The sequence below is a fragment of the Telopea speciosissima genome, chromosome 2 (assembly GCF_018873765.1).
Source record: "Telopea speciosissima isolate NSW1024214 ecotype Mountain lineage chromosome 2, Tspe_v1, whole genome shotgun sequence".
In the NCBI taxonomy this organism is placed as follows: Eukaryota; Viridiplantae; Streptophyta; class Magnoliopsida; order Proteales; family Proteaceae; genus Telopea; species Telopea speciosissima.
This window is the reverse complement of record NC_057917.1, coordinates 74,351,943-74,363,285: the sequence shown is the minus strand read 5'-3', so window position 1 is coordinate 74,363,285 and position 11,343 is coordinate 74,351,943. Positions and strand designations below refer to the sequence as shown.

At 38.9% G+C, this 11,343-nt stretch overlaps 1 pseudogene; it reads left to right on the top strand.

The window, feature by feature from the left end:
- Nucleotides 1-2,054: 2,054 nt before the first annotated feature.
- Nucleotides 2,055-4,128, top strand: LOC122651101 (annotated as a pseudogene).
- Nucleotides 4,129-11,343: the final 7,215 nt, after the last annotated feature.

Below are 11,343 nucleotides of genomic sequence, written 5' to 3'. Positions count from 1 at the left end.
ATTTTTGTTTTACCCTCTATGGGGGCTTGAACATTCTAGGGATGGCACAAGAATAATATGTTGTCATGAATACATTTGCATTGTAGGTGATAAGGCACACAGTTTATGGGTGCCAAGTGCCAACTCACCTAAGTGGTGATTGAAATTCTCATGATACCAAGTCCAGTACTCAGTTTGTTTTATTTCTGTTAATAAATTCATGCAGAGTTGCTTGTCCCAAAAGTTAATAATAACAATAATAAAAATTTCAATTTATTCTCATTGCCAACTATATGGATCTCAGTTTCATCATTGATTACTCAATAAAACCCTATTTGAATGTATTAGATCAAATGGGTCTCTAATGTTTGAATGACAATAAAACCCTAATTGGATGCATTAGAACAAAATCAACAAATGGAGGGTCTAATGTCGGTAAGCCTCTTGCATATCTCATAGGGCTGGGTGGGTTAGGTTTCAGCAATACCCCTCTCAATTATTGTCTAAGGGAACTGAAGCTGTTTGTTTTAATTGTATTAAGATTTTTATTTTCGTCTGGTTGCATGCAAAGGAAAATGAAATTAATTTTTTTTAAAAAAAATTTGTAATATATCTTAAATGTTTTTTAGCTTAAAATTATAGAAAAGTGATGGTTAAACTTTTCTTCAAGTAAAATTTAGTTATTAATTTTAGAAAATTTTGTATTTTACTTTTGTTTCTGTCTTGTTGTTCACATGTTTCTTCTTACTTCCAATTAGAAGCAGTCTAAATAAAAAATCAGTTAATTGCTTCTTGAAGAAAGTTTTCTCAATTCATACCCATTAAGGGATTTTCTTATTTACTTCCTTAGTGTCAAATAATTTGTAACTTTTTTTTCTCTTTTAGTAAAATTTTTTTTTTCTTCAAACAAACATAAATCTTCTAATTTTACATGTGTATTTGAAAAATATGCAAGATAATGACAACTTGTAATAATGATATAATGAAGACTACACTTTCAAATTATTTTTAAAAACCCTTTTATACCCTTAAAAAATTTTTAAGAATGGGGGGAAGTTTTCATACACGGCTGTGTAAGCCGTGTATGTGAGAGGGTGGGATTTTCAAGGCATTAATTAATGGATAGAGGTTTATGACTTTTTCAATCTTTGTGAGAGGGGACACAATCGTGCATGCTTACACGACCGTGTATCTAAACTTTCCCCTTAAGAATAAAACAAGAGCAATTAAAAGAAAGTATCGAGTTCTAAATACACCTATAGAGGTGTCATTTAGATAGTCTCATTCATTATTGAGGTAATAATTCCACATTGGCTGTGAGTGCTCCGATTATCAAGTATAAGAGCCACAAGAGGCCACCTCACTTCGAACCAATTGGTTTTAAGATAAAAGCTTAATATGGTATCAGAGCGGGTACGTTGGACCTCTATTGATGATGGGTCCTGCTTCACCCACAAAGACAGCCCAGAAGAGGCCTGCACACGTAAAGGGAAGTATTGAGATAATAATCCAACATCGAAACTTTAAGATGAAAGCTTAATATTTATAAAAATGATTAGTGGACAACTAAAAATTAGTCTGATCTGGATGATTTGTGGTTTTTTTTTTATTTTGATGAACAAGATGATTTGTGGTCTCATCCTATATTTTTTGCATCTCTTGCAGTACTTCATTCAGTCTCATTAGCAATTGGAGTAACAGAGAAAGAGGCACACATGCATATAAGGTGTTTGTAAGTTTTTTACTATTTTTATTTTCTAGTAGCACTGTGCCATGGTAAAATGCTGAACCAATCTTAACTTTTCTTTTTTTTTTTTCATGTTATTTGTTTATTGGAGTTCGGTGAGGGAGTGATTATGTGAAGAAGGATAAATAGAAAAGAAAATCCTTGATTGAGAAGTTGAAGATTTAAAATACTCCAACACGGAAGAATTATGGTTAACTGCAAAATCTGAAAAGAACCCCAATTTTCAACGCTGCCAAAAAAACTAAAAATCACAACAGGGCGGTCACCAATACTCCAACCTAACCATGTTCAGAAGAACGAAAAAAAGTGCAAAAATATGATAGTTGTGCAGTTACTGCCAGCGGTGTGGACAACCAAATGCAATGGTCAACCTTCCCCAACTTCTTTTCCAATACCCCCTCTCTATGAATCCTCTCTCTATATATTCTCTTCTCATCACTTGGCCTTCACCATCTAACACTTGAAACCCTGCAATCACCATTTACTCACTTCTAGACTAAAAACCATGGTCTTTCACTTGGTTCTTCTCAAGCTTGTAGATTGGCTTTTATACCAGTTCTTGGCCACTCCATGTTACCTAGCAGCAACTAAGATCAGAAAGTATTATGGGTTTTTCTATAGAAACCCATCTCTCAAATCATCACAACAAGCTTCTCCATTCCCTAGTGTGACCAAATGCAGTTTGGAATGTAGGGCTTCTCAGACCTTAGTTTGTGACATTCATGGTACCTTATTAAGGACTCAGTCTTTCTTCCCTTATTTCATGTTGGTTGCCTTTGAAGGTGGTAGCATTTTTAGAGCCTTCTTGTTGCTTCTTTCTTGTCCTATTTTGTTGTTTTTGGATCATGAGGTTAAGTTAAGGGTCATGGTGTTCATAACCTTCTCTGGGCTTAGAAAGAAGGATGTAAAGAGTGTTGGAAGAGCTGTCTTGCCCAAGTTTTTCCTTGAGAATCTAAACCTTCAAGCCTATGAGGTGTTGGCTTCAACAGGGAGGAGGGTTATTTTTACTACTGTCCCTAGAGTTATGGTTGAGTGGTTTCTGAAGGACTATTTGGGGGTAAGTGATGTTGTGGGAACTGAACTTCACAGTGTTGGGAACTACTTCACAGGTTTCATTTCTGAGTCAGGTTTGCCTGTGAAGCACAAGGCTCTCAAGGAATTCTTTGGAGATAACAAGCCCGATATTGGCCTTGGAAGTTCAAGTCTGCATGACCAATTGTTCATCTCTCTCTGCAAGGTATGTTTGTTCTATCTCCCATAACCTCCCTCTAATTGATGCAATTGAAAAAGGGTTTCTTCTTTTTTATTTTCTGCTTGACATCCTGAATGCATGAGCACACCAAAATCACTAATTTTTCCTTTTCTGCACTTTTTCTATACAACAACTTCCTTCTTTTGGTAACTGCAACTGCCAAGTGTTTGTATTAAGTTCTGAATAACCTTATTATTATTTTTTGTTACAGGAAGCTTATGTGGTGAATAAGGAAGACCCAAAAAACAGTGCAATTTCGGTGATGCCAAGGGAGAGATATCCAAAACCTCTAGTGTTCCATGATGGGAGACTAGCTTTTTTACCTACCCCTTTTGCAACTCTTTCCATGTTCTTGTGGTTCCCGCTTGGGTTAATACTTGCCATCTTCAGATTAAGTGTGGGTATCTTCCTACCTTACAAGATATCTCATATATTGGCTTGTTGGAGTGGTATCAGAATAAGGGTAAAAGGTTGTATCCCTTCAAATTCAGATAAGAGAAAAGGGATACTTTATGTTTGCACTCATAGGACTCTGCTAGACCCTGTTTTCCTCAGCACAGTATTAGAGAAATCTCTAACTGCAGTCACATACAGTCTCAGCAAAGTCTCTGAGTTCATAGCTCCAATGAAGACAGTAAGATTGACAAGAGATAGAGAACAAGATGGAAAAACAATGCAAAAACTACTAAGTGAAGGTGATCTAGTGGTTTGCCCTGAAGGAACCACATGTAGAGAACCATATCTCTTAAGATTTAGTTCTTTGTTTGCTGAATTAGCTGATGAAATAGTTCCTGTTGCAATGAATGCACATGTGAGCATGTTTTATGGCACAACAGCAAGTGGGTTAAAATGCCTTGACCCAATTTTCTTCTTGATGAATCCTTGTCCTGGTTACAATGTTCAGTTTCTTGGGAAGGTACCCAGAGAGCTAACATGTGCTGGTGGTAGGTCCAGCTTTGAGGTGGCTAACCATATACAGAGACAACTAGCAAATGCTTTAGGGTTTGAGTGCACAACCCTAACAAGGAAAGACAAGTATATGATGTTAGCAGGGAATGAAGGTATAGTCCATGAAAAGAAAAAGAAGCCATGAGAGAAGGAAGAATATATCATATCATATATTTATGTGTCATTTCTAATTATCACTTAAAATTGTAATTTTTTTTTTCTTCTTCTAAGTTCTACTGCTTTGTGACCATTTGATTAAAAGGTTGTGAGTAGATTAATATTGGATTATACCATTTACTAAGATAATGACATGAGATTGGTTATTCTCTACTTCATTTCTTTTGGTTTTCCTTTCCAATGTTATATGTTTCTTTGAGGGATCCAAATCCTCTATGGCGTGCTGCCCGTAGCAGTCTGAGCGGCACAGACTGAGCTGCATGCATAAAGACGGCCTTACCCTTGCCCAAATGTCTTGCCCGAGCAGGGGTAAGGTGGTCATTGCATGCGTGGCCAAGTCTGCGCCGCACAGGTTGCTATGGACAGCTGCGCCGTAGGCGATCTGAATCCTTCTTTGAGATGTGTGACCTGTTGTTGGGTTGATAGCTAAGTTTCTGCAATTGCATTAAATGGAAGATTAAATGCTTTCAATTGGACTATACATCAAATTGAATGCTCTTCAAGTACGTTAGATGTTGAAGAAGCAATAGAGATAATGATGAGAGAGAGAGAGTTTCTCCAATTCTCTTTATTTTGGATTTTTTGAATTAAATTTTGATCCAACTTGTTGAGTGTGGGGGATGGTAACTTTCTGGCTGTGGTCTTCCATATTAGCCCATTAGTGTAGTAGTAACGTAAAAATAAATGTGAAAATAAATCGGCCTAGGAGAGGTTGGTTGAGAATATATATAGACAGGTGAGATGTTTTCTTCATTGTTTGTGTACTCTTCACCTATGGAAGGAGTATAATAGGGGTGTAAATGGAAGGGTCTATAATCGGTCCCCACCAATTTAAGGTCCCACACTATTTTTGCACGTTTAGGTAATCGGATCTCGTAAGCTAGGGCATGAATACGTTTTCATTTGTCGGTTTCTTTCTAGGTCATAATCGGGTTCAAGGTAATTGGGATAGCCGGCCTATAATTGAGGTTTAAACGGTTTAATTGACTAATTGGACTACAAAGGGTCCTTAAACTGCTACTTAGATTTAAACGGGCTCTAATCAGGCTATAAACAGTTGGTTTTCAATTTGTTATAGTATTCGGTTAGGTGACCATTGGGCCACTATCTTGCACCGAGACTGCCTGATTATTAATCAGTTGATGCTTGAGCCCTAAACATTCAGTAACTGATTGAACCGGTCTCAAGCTTCAATCGGTTGGTTCAATCGAATTTATCGGTGTGGGCCAACTTTTAGCATTCCTAGATGGTGGGTCAGAATTAGGGCTGTAATAGGGTTGAGTTGGGTAAGGCCTTTTAAAATCCTAGCACAACCCTAAGTCCCCTTAGCTAGGCTTGGGCTCGACCCGGCCTTGACTCAGGGCCAGAAAAATCCAACCCTGACCTGTCCTCAGGGTCGGGCTGGGCTGACCTTGATTGGCCCTGATCATGGGGACGGGGGGAAAGGAGATGCATGAGTTGGCCAGGCTAGGAAGAAGAAGAAGAAGACGAAGAAGAAAGAAGAAAGAAGAATGAAGATGAAGAAGATGACCCAAAAAGATAAAAGGAGAAAGAACAAGAAGAAGAAGACAGGGATGGGTTGGGCCAGGAGGGTTCAGCTTGAGGCCTGAACCCTAACTCGGCCCGACCTTGACTCAGGGCCAGAATTTCCCAACTCTGATCCACCCTCATGGCTAAGGTATCTTAACCTAGGCCTTGTTCGGGCTCAGGGCGGGCTTGGGCCACCAGGACCAAACTTGCACCCCTAGTCAGAATTACTCTAATCGATGAAGGATGAATCTCTTAATCCATAGGATCTAAACCTCAATTGAACCCGGAAAGAGTGTTTTGGACTTTTGACAATAGTGGCAATAATTAATTTTGGATGAAGAGAAGCTCGGTCGTCTGAAAAAATCTAACCCCCCCAACTCCCCCAAAAAAAAATAAAAAAATTATTGAGGAAACTGTAGACTTTGTTTCCATTCAAGTATGTGGGCTCTGTCAGATGAAAACATTGCTTAATTTAACTTAAGACGAACTCAATCTTTGACTGATGACCGTTAACCTTGAAAGTAATAAATGAAAATAAATGGCTTTGGAAACTGACATCGAATGTAGTTGAGCTTGTTTATTATGGGGTAACTAAATGACAATGAAAATGCAACAGAATGGGTTTCAAATTTTTAGGGAAAGGTGGTGGTGGTTTTTTCTTCCTTTTTTTGGTGAAAAGGGGTGGTGGTGGTTTGCGGGGTAAAGAGATGGGTTTCCAGTATGATTAAACAAAATTGAATAGGAGCCTATTTTACAAATAAGAACCGAATCGACTCAGTTTGGTTTTGATTTGTATTCGGTTCATTATTCGTTTTGACTGGGTTTGGGCCTATTTTTAACAATTTCAACAAAAACCACCAAACTTTTTCAAGCATTAAAAAGGAATAGAATTTTATCATCTTTGACAAAAACATTAAATATATCTATATATATATTATTTTTGGTTCTTTATTCGGTTTGAAAATGAGTAATTCAATTCAGTTCAATAGTTTCAATTAGGAGGATAAGTTTGGCCTTGTCGGCCCAACCATGCCCTGAGCCCAAACAAGGTCTAGACTGAGATACCTTGGCCTTGAGGGCAAGTCAGGGCTAGGTCGGGTTGGGCCAAGATTGAGGCCTTGGGCTGAGCCGAGCCTAGCCTAGCTCAGCTCGGCCCTGTCTTCTTCTTTTTTCCTCTTTTTCTTTTTTCTTCTTATTCTTCTTTCTGGTCTAGCCCGACCAAACCCCTGCATCTCTTAAAGATAATTCTAGTTGATTTATCACCGTAACAACCTCAAATCGATTGATTTCATATAGTTTTCATGCATATAAATAGATATAGTTGTATTTTAGTGGGAAGGTACTTTATCTTAAAGGTCAAACCATATGGTTAAAATATTTTATCTTAAAGGTCAGCCTAGTAAACATTAAAATTGTAAAACACCTTGATATGAACTCAAATATCTGTCGATCCAGGAGTTGGCCGGGTGGTTCACTACTCCCTCGGGAGAACTGCGTCAGGTGCTTGATCGATGGTTCAAATCTCCTTAGCGACACCTAGTCCACATTTAATTGCTTTCCAAAAAGTGGAGTCTTTGGGTACCATATTTGGCCCCTTGTGAGTCCACGCATTGCCTCCTTGTGGGGTCCTTTTTTAACTCGTGGAGGGTGTGTCTTGGGAACCAACCATTGGATAGGCTGTTAATCTTTTAAATTAGTCACAGTTCAGGATCTCATCTCAATTTATATGCATACATATTGTCCACATTGATTGAATTGAACTTTCTATTCTCATATTTCCAATGTTTGGACCAAAATTAGATTTTCAAATGGAACCAAGGAGAAAACTCCATTTTGGTCCATAATTTTGAAGCCATGTGGAAGGTGGGTCATGGGGACCCACCGTTCGATTAGCCGTAAACTGCGTGGATGCTAACACATCAAAATTGGGGGTCCTATATGATTGATCATATGTAGGGTCCACAATTAATGGATTTTTTTTTTTTTTTTTTTGGGTTCTCTCTTAGCTACTATGAGTATATCAAAACAAACAAAATTGAATTTTCCATCAATTTCCAAATTAATTTAACTCTATCTAGGAGATTTATGTTGGCTGAAACACACCAGAATGAGAGAAATTAATGTGAGCAATTTGTCCACGGAAATTTAGCATCAACTTGTCTATACATGTGTACTGGTACTCTAGACAGTTTAGATATTGTCACCATCAAATTTAAGCCTCAAATAAAATAAGAGTTTATGAAGATTGAATTAAAATTAGAAAAATTATATTTTCACCATAATGGAATCCAATTATACTTTTATAATTTTATCCCTTTGATTCACTTTTGAAATACTTTCATAGCTTTGCGACATCGATCTTGGACTGATGGTTGGGAGTTGGGACTGCTGGTTGTTATGATGCCTGAGATATGTTAGTCTCGAGTTCAAGATCCATCCTCCCTTATTACATGCAACAAAATTATGTCCTTTTTAAAATAAGTGTTGGTCCTTTGTAGACCCTTCCTAACCCCTTATGGAGTTATGAGTCTATTGTCCTGAACCTTCGTGGGTCTGTTCCTAGTGGGTCACCCCTAGTGGGCTATATTCTAAAAGGGTAAAAAATAAAACAGAGACATATACTTTCATAGGTTGGTCAGTTCTGAAACTTGACCATTAAAGTGGATGTACAATCTTTTATAACATGGACCCACTCATGTGTATTGCTTGGTGAAGTGGAGAAATAACTAATTGACTTCTCAAGAACATTTTATTCTCATAATAATACCCTCCAACCCCCACCAAGAAAAAAAAAAACATCTATTTATTCTCTTCCCTAAGGTGTTATTATCCAATTATTTTGTTGTTGATGCATTAGTAGGCCCAGCCCATCTAGGGCTGATTCCAAACCCAAGACTGCTAATGGGACTGGTTTGGGCAGTGTTGAGGCCTTAGTAGGCCCAGCCCATCCAGGGCTGATTCCAAAATTCCCTTGTAAATATAATGAGTTTTTTTTTTTTTTGGGGTAGTTATCAGGGTCAAAAGCGTTTGTAACGTTTCCGAAAAGTCATAAGATAGATCTGAGCCTTTTATTTCCATGATTTTTCTTATCTAAATTATTTGATCTTGCTCAGAGTTAGGAGGATATACAATATTGGTTAGAGCATTGATGCACATGCATAGAGATTTGTATCGACTCCATTTCTAATATCCTCCATTTTGCTCCATTTATCTCTTAGATGGTTGACATATGGCATGTTTAAAATCGATGGTAAAAAATAAAGATAATTCAAAATCCAACCAATTCAATTTTAACCATGGTTTTCCAACCCAACCCGCATCTCTCTTCTCCCTCCAACTCTAACCTACTCACTCTCTCTATTGTAACTCTCGGAGACGGCAACCACTGCGGCGACGATCCAACCCTCCTCTACTCTCTCAATCTCTCACTACCGGAGAACCCATCGAAGAGGCTAAGGGTAGGTTTGTCCAATCCAAACTGATATGGACTAATCCGGACCAAAATCGACTGAGAAAGATACCAATTCCAAATACTAAGTACTAGGGAAAAAAATGTGATATTTTTTAAACATTTTTACCCTTGGTCCATACTGATCCACCAATACAGTAGAATTTTTATCCGCTGCTGTGCACATCATGCGGTGCAGTAACTGCCATGTGTGCGCAACGGGCCCCACTGTGCACACATGGCTGCTACTGCACCACACGATGCGCACAGCAACGCTACAGTTACAGCAGCGGATAAAGGTCCAATACAGTATCAACCAAAAATCAATATCGATCTCTACGGGGGATACAAATCTACCGAACAAATACTGATTCCTCCTACCTTGCTTCAAGGTCAAGAGTCGAAGAACGACTACACAATTCCTGCCATAACCAGAATGAGTCAAAGTCAAGCACAACCCATGGGAAATGGAAAAAGTATTGCCATGCCACTATAATCAAAACTGGAGGCCGAGGGATCCAGATCCTCTACGGACAGGGGTAAGGCGGTGAATGCATGTTTCACATGGTCTGCGTCGCTATGACCGCTCGGGTCCATACTGATCCACCAATACATGGTCCTTCGTAGAGGATCTGTTTCGAGGCCGAGGCCTAGGTCTTCTCTCTCCTCTAAGAAGGGATCCTTTTCTAAATTTTCTTCAATTCGTCAGCAACTCTCAGTTAAATCTATTACTCTGTTAGTGGCTATGGCAAATCGAGGTCGCACACCGGTCCTGCTTCTATTCCTAACGCTCATGGTGCTCTCCCTAGTGGTGGTGAGCTCTCTGGATAAAAATCTTTTACAATACCGGCTTCTGCTGTGCTGTCGGATATGCACTGTCGCCCCGCCGGGATTGTAGAGGATCCTGGTCCAAGTTCTCTCGCTGGTGGAATCGCCATTTATTGGGGTCAGAGCGGAAACGAAGGCACCTTAACAAACACTTGCGCAACAGGCAATTATGGTTTAGTCAACATAGCTTTCCTCTAACATTTTTGGCAACAACCAGACTCCTCAGATAAACCTCGCTGGTCACTGCAACCCATCCTCCGGTGGCTGTGCCGTGGTCAGCGACGGCATAAGATACTGTCAACACAGAAGTATCAAGGTTCTGCTCTCAATTGGAGGTGTGATGCTCTGGTCTAAATATTATGATGATCAGAGTGGATATAGTTCTTCCATTAGGAGCAGTATTGACAGAGTCGAAGATGTTAATTGTTTAGGTATGAGCATTCTTCTCTCTCTCCCACAGAGGCACCAGGTGGAATTATGAAATCCAATTGAACACTTTTCCCAGGTCCAGCCCCATGTCTCTGCCCTTAAAACCCATCTATTAGCAGCTCTTCAAGGATGAGATTTTATCAGATTTGTAAGGCCCAGCCTTGGCATTGCGTGGGGAATTTTAGGAACAGATTGCTGTTTGGGTTTTGCTGAGCTTTTCAAGATCTTTATTTAGTTTCCATTCTTTTGTAATTGCTAAGAATATAGTAGATATATAGGTAGTTTCTATTTTGAGTTTTTCAGTTTTTAGAAAGCAGATCTATTGTCACTGTAATAGCTACCTAGGAGTTTCTTTTGCTGTCCAAATCTCTCATGCATGGAGAGTTTTATTTGTAATGGATCTATTTAATTATAAATATAAGAAAGGGAGAACATAGTCATCAGAGTTGGAATTTGAAGAACAGCTTGTTTTTGTTTTGAGTGATTCAGTTGTTGCGAGAGGCAGTAAAATCTGGATTTAGATCTTCTACGGCCTAAGGAGTAGCAGCCATCGTCCTGCCATCTCATGAGGGCTTGACACGTGGAGTTAAACAGATCTAACGGATGCTTTTAAAATACTACAAACATGTTTTTAAAATACGATTTGAAGAGATAAACCAAGACCGACCTTTCAGTTGGACCGAACCGACCAAACCAGAATTCAAAACAAAACAAAACCCTAGGTTCAAAATGTGGAGATTCACGATGGAGAAATGGGTTCTGCAATCGACTCCCTTCTTCTCGTCTTCTCCATCTCACATTCAAGCTTCGTTCTCTGCAAATCGTGAAAAGGGTCTGCTTCCTCTCGCCTCCGAACCATGAATTTCAAGCATCCTTCTCTGCAAATCATCTTCCCCTTGTCGTTCAAGCAATTTGGGACTCATGTTAATTGGATCTTATTCTCTGCTTCTGCAACATTCATTCATTAATCAAAAACATGTTTTTAATATGGTTTATATAACATGC